Here is a 14363-nt window from a genome sequence, read left to right as displayed (position 1 = left end):
AGGGACGAAGAGAAGGCAGGAATCATCCTACACACAGCATGAAGATGATTTTACCAACATGCACCCAGACCCAAGGGCAGAACTAGGTCTCCTGACAGTCAGTCCTATCCCCGGCAGCAATGGAGTCCAGGTCCTAGTGGACAAGCATCCACTTGGTGCTCACGTGTGTACATATGTACCATCACAAGTACCACTCAAGGGCCAGCTTGTTAACAAGTCTAAGCAGAGAGGCCAACAGCTGTGTTAGCACAGAGAGTAAAACACAGTTCCATTCCTAAAGAACATGTTCCCTGCCAGAACGAAGCCAGAACATGTCTGGGTGGGGCACTGCACCGTTCTGCCTGCACTGCTAGTCGAGTCCTGTGCCTCTCACATGAGGAACAATAGACATCACAAGAACTGAGGGAACAATACTTATTATTAACATTCTGTTAACCAGAAATTGTGAAGCAAACAAGGCAGCATGTCAGGCTGTGTGCCAGTATCTCCAGCGATTCAAGACAGAAAGCAATTATGGTATTTTCTGTACTTCCACTGCTGTTCCTGGATTTATTAATATTTGGCAAAACTTGCATTTCTCAACAATTCAGCTTCTCCTTTGCCTCGATCCTGAAGTGACATTATAACCCTTCATTTATTATCTCATGTTCTGCTCATTTGACAATGACTGTGTTGCTATAAGAACAGCATTATCAGTGCAAGATCAAGCAGCAACATGAGAGGGACTATGGAAGTTTTGCCAAATCATAGAAAAACAGAAGTAGGAGCACCTCACAAAGCCATCTAATCCAACCCCTTGCTCAAGGAAGGATCATCTTTGTCTAAACAAGCTCAGCGAAGCGTTTGTGTAACCTGCCCTTAAAACCTTAACATTCCCCAGCCTCTCTTCTAAGCGGTCTGTTCTAGTGCTGAACATCCCTCAGAGCTGGAAGCTTTGTCCTTACCACCAGCAGGTGTCTTGGAAGTGTCTGTAGGAAATAACAGAGGGAGATGAGCCGGTTCCCAGGTCAAAGACCTTAAACACACCTAATCCCTATCAATTAACGAATGTGGCAACACAAGAATAGGAATGATAAATGTCTTTTTCTCTCCTAATGAGACAACAGAAGGAAGACTGAGACGGACAAAGGCACACACTTGGTAAAGTTCCAATTCATTGGATTCTCAGTTATGGCTAAGCTGTACTTGGTACTGAAACTAGAGGAGGGGGACACCTCTGCCTTTGCCCCTCTCTGTATTCAGGGGATGATCCCATTGATGAAACAGGGCAGCTCAAATGCATGCTTGGCTTCCAAAGGCCCAGGTGGGAACAGCCAAAAGTAGCGCAGCAGTCCTTTGGGCATGTCCCAGCCTCTTCAGCCACTTCCCTTGCAGCTGGCACTGCTGTACAAAAACCCCAAGGGAACTGCTTTATTCTAGATGTTCTGCCCTATAGCCCACTTGGCCTTAAGTATAAAAGGGGCTAAATGGCTGGGTCCATTGCTCTTGAACCAGGTTTTAGGTGCAAGAGAAGGTCATGTTCATACATGGTGTTTGTTAGTACTAAGAGGACCTCTGCTTTTGGAAGAGCTGAAACTCTGGACCCCTGTCCTATCAGTGAATATCAAAAACAGCAGGGCAGAATAGACAAAGCAGATGCACTTGAAGAATTAAAAATTATTCTCCATCCTTGAACTCCATTTAAGTTTTACAAGTCTCATGTACCTGAGAGAGACAATACTTAAATACCCCAGAGAAGTGTGTATGGCAAAATGACTGGCAGCCAGAGGCTCCCACACCAATGGCTTGTCAGTGTGATTTAAAATGGAGATTGAAGGGGTTTGAGTTTTTCTTTTTAAATTTCCCTACAACCTTTACAAAGAAAAAAAAAAAGAGAGATCTCCTTTCAGACAAATAATAGAACTGGGACTCAGAACCATGGACTCTCACCTTCTCTGGTTCAGGCAGAGGAAAGAACAATTGCCTTAATGCTGGACTCTGAGTTAGCAAAGTGACCTACTGAGCCAATGACCTACATCTGTTACACAAAAAACAACCCTTTTCGATTCCCGGTGATCAGTTGGCATTTGGGCTTAGCAAGTTTTGCCTGCTCTTGTTATATTTCCCTGATTAAATTTTTGGCATTGTGGCTGCAAAGCAGGCTGGTGTGATACATGGACCTCCTCTGCTTTTAATTGCTTCCTTCCTCTACAAGGCACCTCCCCATTTCCTATATAGTGGATATCATACTCTGCAGCTAGCTCTGTTCCTAGCTGATACCAACAGGAGCTAAAAGAGTCATGGGAACATGTTATGCAACATTACCCTGATTCACTGACAAGTATTTGAGTGGCTCAGCAAGCTCATGGTGGAAGACCAGTTAGTATATGTTGCCGGCACAAGGTGCCCGAGGGAGGCAACAATTGGGTTCGTTGCCCGGTGTGCGTTGCGCCAATAAACACACTGGGGGGAGAAGTAGACAGAGTTTATTTGAGCTCAAGTAAAAGGCGCAGGGAGACTGTATGGTCTCAAATCCCGCGCGCCTAGCCCTGCAACAGTTTATATTTATATCCTGGTTATTTTCTGCAGTAGTGTTTTCCACTAGCTGCCCCCGCCCCACCCCTTTGCCTCCTCTCTTCTCTCTCTGAGCGGTGCCCTTGCATTCCACAGATAACAGTTTTTAGGGAGTTTCAGCTTGCTTGCTACTCATCCTGTTTTCCAGTATTACAGGAGGTTACAAAAGTTCAAAGAAAGGGTTACAAAGGTTCGGCGGGGGGGGCCTAGAGCAGAAGGGCTTCATCGACACTCGTGGTCTTCCATCCCTCTGAGTTACCTAGGGTTATGCCCAGTGACACCAACATATAGAAATACTGGGTTAATTTCCTGGCAGTTGTAACATCATTCCTTTTGCAGGTATAAGCATGTTCTTTTACTCGGACAACCTGCCTTTCTGCTCTCAACCCATAAGGCATATGAACAGTATTGTCAGTGTTAAGTCACCCATAGCCCACACATCTGTCTACTCCAAACCTCTCCTGAAGGTTGAGAAAGGTGTAGGCGATCTTCCTTCCTCTCTGCTTAGTTTACTTCTGCCGCTGGATTTCTCCTGAGCAGTAGTGGTGGGATTAGGGAGAAAGTTGTGTGCTAACTCCTCACTTCTCTCCCAATACAGAGATGGCTAACTCCTTCGCTTCCTTCTGCCAGCTGGCCATGGCTGGGAATATTTCAGAAGAGCAGTTCCATCTTAAAATAATGTGTGGGCCAGGCAACCCCCAAGCACTTCAGATTGCTCAGTGGACCAGGACAGAAAGTCAAGAGCCCTCCACTTTATCCACTGCACTAACAGTCATCTTTTTTAGGTCTGTCACTCATTTTAGTCCCAGTGACCACACCCTTCTACACAAATTTAGTTTCCTCTCAGTTACATCATTGCAAATGATTGCATGTGGCCATAAAGAATCCCTAAGTAGGGCTGTAGGAAAAGGAAAATATGTCCCTACTCAAAATTCCCTGCACAGAATCAACTCCTTGCATTCCTCATTTTCAGGTCCTGCTCCCCTCCCTTACCACAAACTTGGTCCTCTGCCTGTTGAAAGTCTCAGCAATACTAACCACAAAAGACATGGGAACGGCTGCCCCTTTACACAGAGATGAGGTAGGGAGAACAGAGCAAGACGATCATTGCAAAAGCCTGGACAACAGGGGGTAACGAGGCTCTGGGTAAGAAGCAGGTGACATTTTGCTGTTCAGGCAACCCTGTATCTTACGTCATTGCTGCACATTCAGGAGAGAGGCAAGTGTCGTAAAACTGGACCCAAAGAGGTGCAGTTCAACTCTGGCCGTGTTCTGTGCTCAAACAGCTGCAGCTGAAGCACTGAAAACAACAGCAACAGGAGAGGGAAATAGACAAACAGAACAGCCCCCAAGGTAGAAGTCAGGGCAGGAAATGCCTTTCAGGCCTGCTGAGCTCACTTTCCAGGAATTCCCCAAATATTATTTCTTTGGTCACCACCAGGGCAAAGGAGGGACTTTCATCTCATGTCCTGCCTCGTGCATCTGACCCAAAGCAAAGATCAGCATCAGAAATACTGCAGTTCATAACTGAAGAAGAAGCATTAGGCAAACGTGCCGCCTGTGCAAACAGCAGCCTGGAGTTAACTGGAAACCCTGGAGGGAAAAAAAATGAACCAGATTGTATCTTCACTCCTCCATTCCTGCAAGGCAGTAAAGCAGATGCACTGAACAGCATAGTCAGCTCTCATGCAAGCAACACCATCGTCCCAACTGTAAGCACTAGTCACTGTGAAAGAGCATACACTGAGGGGCCGGGGCCACGGCCAGATCCTCCACTAGTGCGGGTCTGCAGATCCCAACAAAGAGATGCCAAGATGCATCAGTGGAGATACTAACACCGCAACTGGCCAACCATTGCAAAACCAGCCACAAAAATAGTGTGCACTCTACTAGGGCAGTATTACTTGCCCCATTTAGTACCAGAACCCTGTTGTACTTAGCATAACAACGTACATCCCTACCCAGAACGACTTACAGCAACAGAAGGCATAAAGACAAACAAGACTTGCCCAAAATTTGCATAGCAGGTCGGGGCAGAGCTGGGAAGGAAACCCTGATCTGCTGGTAACACCATCACACTGGAGGGTAGGGTGAGTTCACTGGAGGTGGTAGCCCACAGAAGGAGCTCCCTCTGCTCCCTTTCCCTCCTCCTATTCCGAAAACAGCACTGGGGCTGGGAACAGGGAAAGGCATTGTTAGGGGAGAGTGACTGTAGGTTCACAGCAGCTCTAAACAGCAGCTTGATCTCCCAACCCCTGGGACTCAACAGCAAACGTCTGTTGGGTCCAGGTGATCATTTTAACTCATGGCGCTTTCTGCAAAGGATGCCCTTCTATGCTTAGAGACAGAAGTGCATTTCTGGAAAACCTACAGGATGCATTTAGCTTTCTTTGCAAACTACATGGAGAACCTCCCCCTTTCTAAAAAATTCTAATAAAAAACACAACCATGGAGGAAGAAAAAAAAAAATGTTTATGGTGTTTGTGGAAGTACCTCTGAAGAGCATATGTTGCTAAGACAACTGTTACTGCTTATACATTGACTGTGCTGGGAACAATCTGACCTAGATAATACATGTGGTTATAAACTCAAAAATGTCAACTCAAAGCTACAGTAAAATGTATAAAAAGCAATAAACACAGAAAGGAAAGTAAACCAAGAGCATGTGCGCACATGCATGTGTGTGCATGCACAGTGTGCTTGCATGTGTACACCTGCAGCATGACTTCACAGCAGAGCTTGGCCTTCAGATAATGCTGGAGGATGCTATGCCATTGCTTGTGGAACAGAACAGCTCAGGCTCTTGAACAACACAGGCCAGGTGGCTTTGGCAGTAGGCCTGCAGCCCAGGGGCAGGGGTGGGGGAAGTGTCTTTTCTAGCACCTGCACCAAGGCAGACAGCTGGGAGCTGCACTTGCACCACGGCCAGTACTCTCAGCTGCTCCCTCCACATGCTCAGCTTCCACCCAGTTTGGGCCTCTCAGGGCTAGAGAGCTGCAAAGTGTATCTACACTACCTCTGCTTCTCTGCTTCGCTCTCCCTCATCTCATTTATGGTTTTGAATAGACTGGCCAGTGCCTTTCATGCTACCACCCACTGCTGGCAAAATGGTATATATAAACCTATTCAAGTGCTTGGGATAATGTCATCTTCTATGGCCTGGCCTACAGAGAGGATCAAACCTTAACACTACAGGCAGCAAACAGCAATTCTTATTTAGCGGAGAGAATGCCAGCCTGTATGTGTGGATATGAACATGCCGAGTTGTGTTCTTGTTGCCAAATGAGTACGGTTTACATGAACATGTTTGAACTGCCAGATGAGTTAAAAACACCATTCATGAGGCTTCCCCCATAGGATGTTCTTCTCTGGACTATACCCCTTTTAAAAAAAATTAAGTTAAATTAAAGCAAAAACAAGGGGAGGCTTTTACTTTAATGCTGACAAATGCTTCCATGCTCCTAAGGACTGTACTGGCTTCAGGGATAGCTGTGATCAATGGCTATATATTTATCTGTGCGCCTTCTGCCGTTGCTTCAGTTTGTGGTTCACTTGGCACTACAGCTAACCTGACAACAGAAGAATTGGGCAGAGCAACTGTGGCAAGCATCACCTTGAAGAACTGCTTCTAAGGCCATTATTCTGATGTTTGTTACAGTGGGTTTAAATAGCTTCACATGATGCATTGAGCTCTTTTCTGTTCCCTCTTCCCCATACAGTATATACAGTCATATGATCAAATCTGATTTAGACAGAATGCCATGGGGTCAGTTTGAGGCACGCTGAGGAAATGCCAGTGTTTTGCTAAGGTGCTGGCAATTATGCCATTCCGATACGGGGGACTAGAGGAATGGGCTCAACTCTCTCAAAGGCCATGTCTCCTTTGACACGTCAATCTACCTGCTCTGAGATTCTCCTGCTTCAGGAATGCTGAGTGCTGTTAAAGGTCTGCCCTATGGCAGCTGGATAGCATGTGTTGAACAAGCACTCAGAAAACCATCCCACAGCCAAGTCCAGAATGAGTGTGTACTTTCCATACCCCACAGGTGAATCCATTTCTGGCATACACCATGTTTTAAGGACAATGTGACAAGATCTGATGTAAATCAGCACAGCTGCATCAACTTTAAACAGAAATTCTCCAGTCATACAACAGCAGATGAGTGACACACATTATGCAGATTTTTATTATTATTATTATTATTTTTTTTTTTTTTTTTATCTTGAAAGAACCCAGAATGCTTTAGAAATGTAAACCAGCATACAGTGGTAGCAATTTCACAAGAATAGACAAAGATGGTGGTAAGTCTCCTTAGAACCGATGATCTTCAAAATGGTATATATAAAACATCCTCAAATTCTGGGCAGATATTTCATAAGACACTGCCGAACCAAATCAAGCGTAGAATCCAGCCGTGGCTCAGACGTGAACTATGAATGCTACCCGGACCCTAAGCCAGCCTTCTCAGCAGAAATAAGTCAAATGCAACCTCCAACAAATCAGGCAGTTTTTACATTTCACAGTTTTGAGGTTAAAAAAAATGCCAGAAATAGACCCAGAATGTGTGTCGAGACAGCCTAAAGAGGAAAAAAATAGCTGCAAAGACAATAATACGGATATAGGTCTGATGGTATAACCCTGGTATGTGGTACAAACAATGCTGACAATATAAACAAAGAGAAGTAAAGAATGGAAGAGCATTGAAGTAGTATTATTTTTAGCAAAACTTTCATTTCTCAATTCCAGATAGCATCTGTGTTAACTGGTAGAGTTTTAAAAGCTGCTTTAGATGACTGAAGCAGTCACAGAGTTTTCAGAACCAATACCAAAGAAGTCTTGTATGTGCAGATATCGTTTGTACCGAATCCACTATCAGAATTAGGAAGCACTTGCTTGTTTTATTATTATATCTGTACTCAGACAGTAAAGACAAACTAACAGCAAGATAAAAACTGTACCCATAAAAGGCTGTACTTTGCTACCTACTGGAGTAGCCTTATGCTGTATTCTAGTTTTAGAAAATGTGAACTTCAAATGTTCCCTAAGCACATAACTAATTGGTAAATTGCCATTCAGTGCACTGCCGAATATAGCAAGGGTACCAAAAATGCCATCCTGCTGGTCACCAGTACAGACCAACATATGCTTGTATTCTTGTCACATCTCTATTTTGACACACACACACATACACACACAATATCAAGGGGAATTCTCAAAAAACACTCAGCCAACACTTCGCATTACTAAGTCAATGATATAGATCAGTGGGAGCACATTTAACCTGAAGCTGAGCATGTTTAAGCTCCCTACTCCAATGCATATGCACCTCTCCCCCGTAAAACTTTCTCCTATCTGAACTATAGTTTCATAGTTGGTAGGGTTGGAAGGGACCTGAGCAGATCATCAAGTCCAACCCCCTGCCATGGCAGGAAGGAATGCTGGGGTCAAAACTCCCGGCTAGGTGATTGTCCAGCCTCCTTCTGAAGACCCCCAGCGTAGGAGCCAGCACCACTTCTCTTGGAAATTGGTTCCAGATCCTATCTGCCCTGACTGTGAAGTAGCGCCTCCCGATATCTAGCCTGAACCTACTCTCAGTCAACTTATGGCCGTTATTCCTTGTTACTCCCAGTAGTGCTCGGGGGAACAAGGGACTCTTCCACTGCCTGCTGGTCTCCCTTGGCCAGTTTATAGTCGGCCACCAGATCCCCTCTCAGCCTTCTCTTTTAGAGGCTGAACAGGTTCAGGTCCCGTAGCCTCTCCTCATAGGGCCTGCCCTGCTGCCCCCTGATCATGCGAGTGGCCCTCATCTGGACCCTCTCCATGTTGTCCACATCCCGCCTGAAGTGCGGCGCCCAGAACTGGACACAGTACTCCATCTGTGGCCTGACCAGTGTCACAGAGGGAGAGGATCACCTCCTTGGACCTGCTCGAGATGCACCTGTGGATGCATGACAAGGTGCGGTTGGCCTTCTTGACTGCGTCCCCACACTGCCGGCCCATGTGCATCTTGGTATCTATAATGACTCCAAGATCCTTTTCTGCCTCTGTGCTGATGAAAAGGGAGTTCCCCAGCCTGTAGGTACACTGCTGGGTCTTCCTCCCTAGGTGCATCACCTTGCACTTGTCAGTACCGAATCCCATCTTATTCTCATCCGCCCACCCCTGTAACTTGTCCAGATCCAATTGCAGCCTGCCCCTCCCTTCTAGCGTGCCCACTTCTCCCCACCTCTTAGTGTCATCTGCGAATTTGAACAAGGTGCTTTTCACCCCCTCATCCAAGTTGCTGATGAAGATGTTGAACAGTGCAGGCCCGAGGACTGAGCCCTGGGGGACCCCACTGCCCACATCCCTCCAGGTCGAAAATGACCCATCCACCACCAGAGCTGGCCTGAATTTAAAACACGGAGTTCCAGACATCCCTGGATCCTGGGGAATTTCAGATGTGAGCTATGAAGCTGGCTCCATTTCTGCAAGACTCGCACAAAAACAATGCACATTGTACTGCGCCACCCTGTATCACGCTGCCAATCTCAACCTCTGACCAAGGACACGCCAGTAAGCTGTTAAAGAAAACTGAGGTGTTGAAAGTTCATGAGCATCCTGGCCCCTGGGACGCTGTTTCCCAGGTAAAATAAATTCAGGCCTCGACAGACCTTTGTATCTGAATTGCGGTAGAGAGAATTTTGTTACATAAATCTTATCTTTTTTGTGAATGGTTCCTTGGAAAAATAGAAAGAGAGCACCAAAACTCATTTAATTTTTAAAGGGATAAACTCTCAAGCACAGCACATGGAGGACTCTGTAGGTAAAGCAAGCCCAATTAATGAACAGTTTCACTAATTTCCCAATGGACACAGTCCCATCAATATCACATTATCTTCCTAACCATCCTGCTGCTTTTCACTAAAAGCTGGCTATAGTTCTGGTATAAAACAGAAAAATCAAGAGATAATCCAGAGTCAGTTAACTTCACTATCTGTTGCCTGTGGTATTGGGACACAACGGCAGCCTACCCCAAAGAGACGCTAAGCAGCCTAGAGGATTTAGGCACAACGTACATTCATTTTAATGGAAGAAATATGTGAGATTACCAAAAATACTAGTGCTGACTTAAGGGTCACAGAGATTTCAACAAAAGAAGAATTCACAAGTAATGACCATTTTGCAAATCTGATCCTGGGTGTCCACATATGCTACACAACATTCAAAAATCACAAGGACCGAGACTGAGACAGGGGCATCTCTAAAAAGTTACCTGGATCATGCACCATGGTACTATTTTGATAGTGAAAACAAAAGCAAAACTGTGATATAGAAGGCTACCAGTAAGAAAGCAGGATCCCAATGGGGAAAGCAATTAAAAGGCTAATTAAAATGCAGGTTAATTGTATCACAACCTTCAAACAAGTTGCATGTAAAGTGTGTACAGCAAATTTAACTCTTCCCAAATGCCCTCACCTGGGAGCAGTTGTTTCTTCACACCTTAGGGTGCTGTTTTTCGCAGCATTTTGTCTGGAGCTGCTTAACTTCATTTTGGCTCACACAATGGCGTTTGTGAGGGCTGCTGTTTACACCTATGCACAACTCCCTCAGGAATGCAGCACTGCAGGGCAGGTGCCTCTACACTGCTCCCTGGAAAGCAGTGAGTTTGTTCTTTGCTTGGCTTGCTTTAATTTGTAGCATATGGTTAAGGCATTTCACCACAGCTCTCAAGGGGTGAGGCTGAGGCTTGCATTAGCCCCGAGCTAAAAGCCATCCCCAGCTGTAAGCAGGTGGGATTAAGAAATCAAAGGTAGCTGGCAGCCACATCAATATCTTGTGCACTGCTGACTACAGAAGCTGGCATGCCTTATTCACGCTAACCCAATAAGGTGCTAAGCTTGGGCAGACATCAGATTTTAGTCTAATTCACTGATTCCTAATCAAGGTTCCACCACACTCTCAGGTGTCCTGAGATCCTTTAAAGGGTGCTGCAGGGTGCCACAAAATGTTAGCATGATACATGAAATAAGCCCAGAGATAGGAATCTATAATGTCAAAAGAATCCTGACTTGCCATGGTCTATGTTCTTTGCAACAACAGAATTACTTTTTTTTTTCTTTTTTTTTTTAATAGTCAAAAAACAAGGGAATGATAAAAGCTGGTATTTTCTGAGGGACCCTTGTGCCAAAAAAGGTTGACTACTGCTGGTCTAATTCCAGAGGTGTTTGGTTTCCAAGGGTGAGCTGAGCCCCTTAGATAGTAATGAAAGAGAAAAGGATTTGAGGTGGCGTGTGTATAAATAAAGAAACCTAAATGAAAAAGGAGAGTGGTGAAGCAAGTAGGAAAACAGGAGATTGTTTGGGTAAAAGGGAGTTTATTAAAATAGCCTCTAGCTCCATCAGCTCACACACTGTTCCTAGGGTTTTTTGTCAGACAGTTTCTGGTCTATAAAAATAAATTACACAAAGGGACAACCCTCACATGGGTGTAATTCTGGAATATTACAGTATGTTTACCAAGACAGTTGATTAGAGTCCATGTTTTGGATGCCATCAGGTTTCTTCCTATGCTTCCTCAACAAATAGTGAGCAAATTTCATGTGGGTACCTGTTCTGGATCTACGCAGTTAGTCTGTTTTAAGGTTTGATGGGCTGTTTCAGTTTGGAGGAAAAACTGATGATGGACTGTACATTCATTTGGGCATGAACTTTTCTTTTATATATCTGTAAAACGTTTAGCACAATGAGGCCCTAATTTTACTTGGGGCCTCAAGGCACGGATGTCATATGAATAATTTGTCTGTGTAACTACCTTTTGCTGCTGGATAGTCATCTGTTCTGTAATTCTAATTATTCAGATGCCCAGACATTTTTTTATAGCATTTTTATTATTGTGTAAATCTAAAAAAAATAAAAATAAAAATACAAAACCTTGAAAAAAAAATGAGTAAGCATCTGGCCTTCCAAAGGGGTTAATGTCTCACTGTTTCCAAGCTCTCAGAAGATTTGTATTTCTATTGTCTGTTTTCAAGCCTCATTGACTCCATCTGGTTATCATTTAATTGCCTCTTCATATACCTTTTCAATCAGGGCATTTAGCATTTGAAGGCATTTTTCTATGCAAAGACAGACTGGAGAGGTGAACTCCTAAGGTTGAACAAGTCCTTTCATCCCCATACCAATCACCGGACTTGTAGTGCATGTTTATTGTGAGTTTTCAAATATTACAAACTACTGGATTAAGATGAAAAAATGTGAGAGGAGAGACTGATGAAGGGGTGAAAAGGAACAGAATGAACAGAGTTTTTGATAATCATGCGTTCCCTTCACCAGCAGCAGCCCCCTCTGCAAATGTCTCAGACCCCAAGGCCATTTCAGATCAATTGGTATAAACTTTGGTCACTTCTTATGATGGCCAAAGTCAAAGGATTCTGGCAGCTGCTGACTAAATACCCAATGCACACTAAGATACAGATGCAGATATCATTAGCCATGCCAAAAAGCAGCATGCTTTTGAGAGCAAAGAATGTGCAGGAAAGAAGTCTATACAATATTTCGAATGTTTCCCCTTATAGCACATTTAGGGCCTCTTCCAAAGCCCCAGTGAAAAATCTTGCCACAACTGATTTCAACTGACATAGGGCTAGACCTGTACCGGGAAGGGTAATACAAAGCAATTTAAATAATTATCTAGGAGTGGCTTTATTTGGTAATAGGTCCTACTACTTGTATGGAACATTTGCATCCGAGAGTACCCTCTTTCCTGATGACAATCAGTGCCAGTATCTGAGGAGACCCTCTCTCTCTCTCTTTCAGAGGAAGGTGAATAATGTCTCAGCATTTTCCATGGCTGTGCAGTTGGTTTGCAGGACACAAGAGCAGTTTCAACTACCTGAAAGGCTGCCATACAAAGGAGGGAGAAAAATATGAATCCTCCTTGCCACAGAAGGCAGGACTGGTGGAAAGAGGCTTAAAGTCTGCTGTGCTGGATTTTTACATCAAGTATCAGGCAAACTTTTCTAACTGTGAGAAGAGGATATCAGTAGAACAAACTGTTCAGCAAATTCTGCTCATGGGAGACTTTCAAGAGGAGATCTAGTATTGTTACTCCAGATAAATAGTTGCTTTCTTTACATGGTGATGGTTAGGGCTAGAGGTTAGAGCAACATGACATTTTTGTCTACTAGTTTTGTTAGCAGGCTGCTCAAACAGGTGATTCAGGGTTGCCCAGCCTTTGCTTTCATACAAGTCAATAGTCAGTCTCCCATGAATTTTCCCCTCGAAGACAGATACTGGCAGATTAAATGCCTCTTTCTCAATCTCCCAAAGAGAAGTTCTCCGAGCTACAAGCTGGTTGCTCATTCCACGTGGCAGGTCAAACATTTAATTTCTGATGCATAGAATTTGATCCTCTGGCACTGAGCCATTTATGCCAACCCAATCTATCTTTTCTGTAAGACAGGAGCAGTAAGACACAGCCTTAAATCTGTTCCTTAAGTGGAAAAAATATGCAACATGAGGATTTGGTTAGCAGCAGCATCTATTTTGGATATGGCATGACCTGACAACCTTGGGCTTGCAACTCACACAAAACAGCCTCTCCCAAACAGCACTGTTTTTTTTCCACAAGGTGTTTGCATTAGAAAAGGGTCCCTCACACAGGGAAGGCTCTTAGGAACTACCACAATACACAACATTAAAATACTACATTTGGGCTGCTCAAAAATGATAAGCAGTCTTTTAAAATTATTTCCCCTCAAAATGTAACAAAATATTTGGCCAGGAATTAATTTTTTTCCTGTATGTGTGGATAGAAAAAAAACTTGAAGCTTTAAATGAGTTTTTAAAATTGTAATGGAGAGGTCCACACTTTTTCTAGTAAAATGGGAGGGAAATGAAGCTGCCATTTCATTGAGAACAAAAATCTCAAGATGAGCTTTCTGCAGACTTTTTCCATTGAAAAAGCCATTTTTCAGTGGAAAAATAAAACAAATAGGGGGCGAAGGGAGGGGGGGAGAAAAAAAGATCAGTTCTAGTGCAACTCCAGCCCCCACCCCCCCAAAAAAAGACCAGCAATGACTAAAATAGAATTAGCAAACCACATTACAGACATTTGGTGGCTGGGAATGGTACTGCAGACTACCAGATCCCTCCTCCCTCCCTTTATCCTTCAAGAAGTGGTAGTCTGTGGCACTTCAAGCTGAAAGATCATTTTTTCTACGTGTCACTGGAGAAAGACATCAGGCAACCATGAGAGACTGATATAAACTTGGTTTAATGGAGACTTTGTAAATCACCATGTAATGAAAGGGACAAACCGGCTTTGTTCCTTCTGTGCTGCACCAACAATAGAGGGTCTGTCATGCTAAATACACTGGGAACCACAGCAAATGCTGTTTGGAGGCTTCCCTCCTCTACTCTTTTATACACACTTGAATTTTTTTTTAAATTACTTTATTACAGAAATATGATCTTTGATGTACTGGCTCCAAACTTTTGTTTTGCAATCAATTTACCAGTCTTTATTCCCAAACATAACATGAGCATGCTGGCTTGGAGTTAGGAAGTTGCTCCCTACGCAAGCCATTTACTGGCATGACTCTTCCCCTGGATGCCTCATGCAGCTGTGTAGTTGTGATAGAGTTTTTGTACATCCAAATTTTATTCTCATTGTAAGTTTCAGGACAGAATCCTGAAGTATAATCTTTTCAGTGCAATCTCATATGCAACTATCATGCTTGCTGTTTAATGACGTGCTGTTAGCTTCTGGAAGGCAACATGAATTCCACCACTGATTTCAGCAGGGATACGGTGCTGAAAAACAAAAA

The 14363-nt window shown here is 43.9% G+C and overlaps 1 protein-coding gene across 1 annotated transcript in view; it reads right to left on the bottom strand.

Annotated features, from left to right (window-relative positions):
• The window catches only part of ABCA1 (ATP binding cassette subfamily A member 1), a 116402-nt gene that overhangs the window by 67672 nt on the left and 34367 nt on the right, over positions 1-14363 (bottom strand). The window lies entirely within an intron of this gene.

The sequence above is a fragment of the Crocodylus siamensis genome, chromosome 3 (assembly GCF_052110815.1).
Source record: "Crocodylus siamensis isolate JL-2025a chromosome 3, ASM5211081v1, whole genome shotgun sequence".
NCBI classification, from domain to species: Eukaryota; Metazoa; Chordata; order Crocodylia; family Crocodylidae; genus Crocodylus; species Crocodylus siamensis.
Note: the sequence above shows the minus strand (reverse complement) of the source record. Positions and strands in the feature narration are given on the sequence as shown.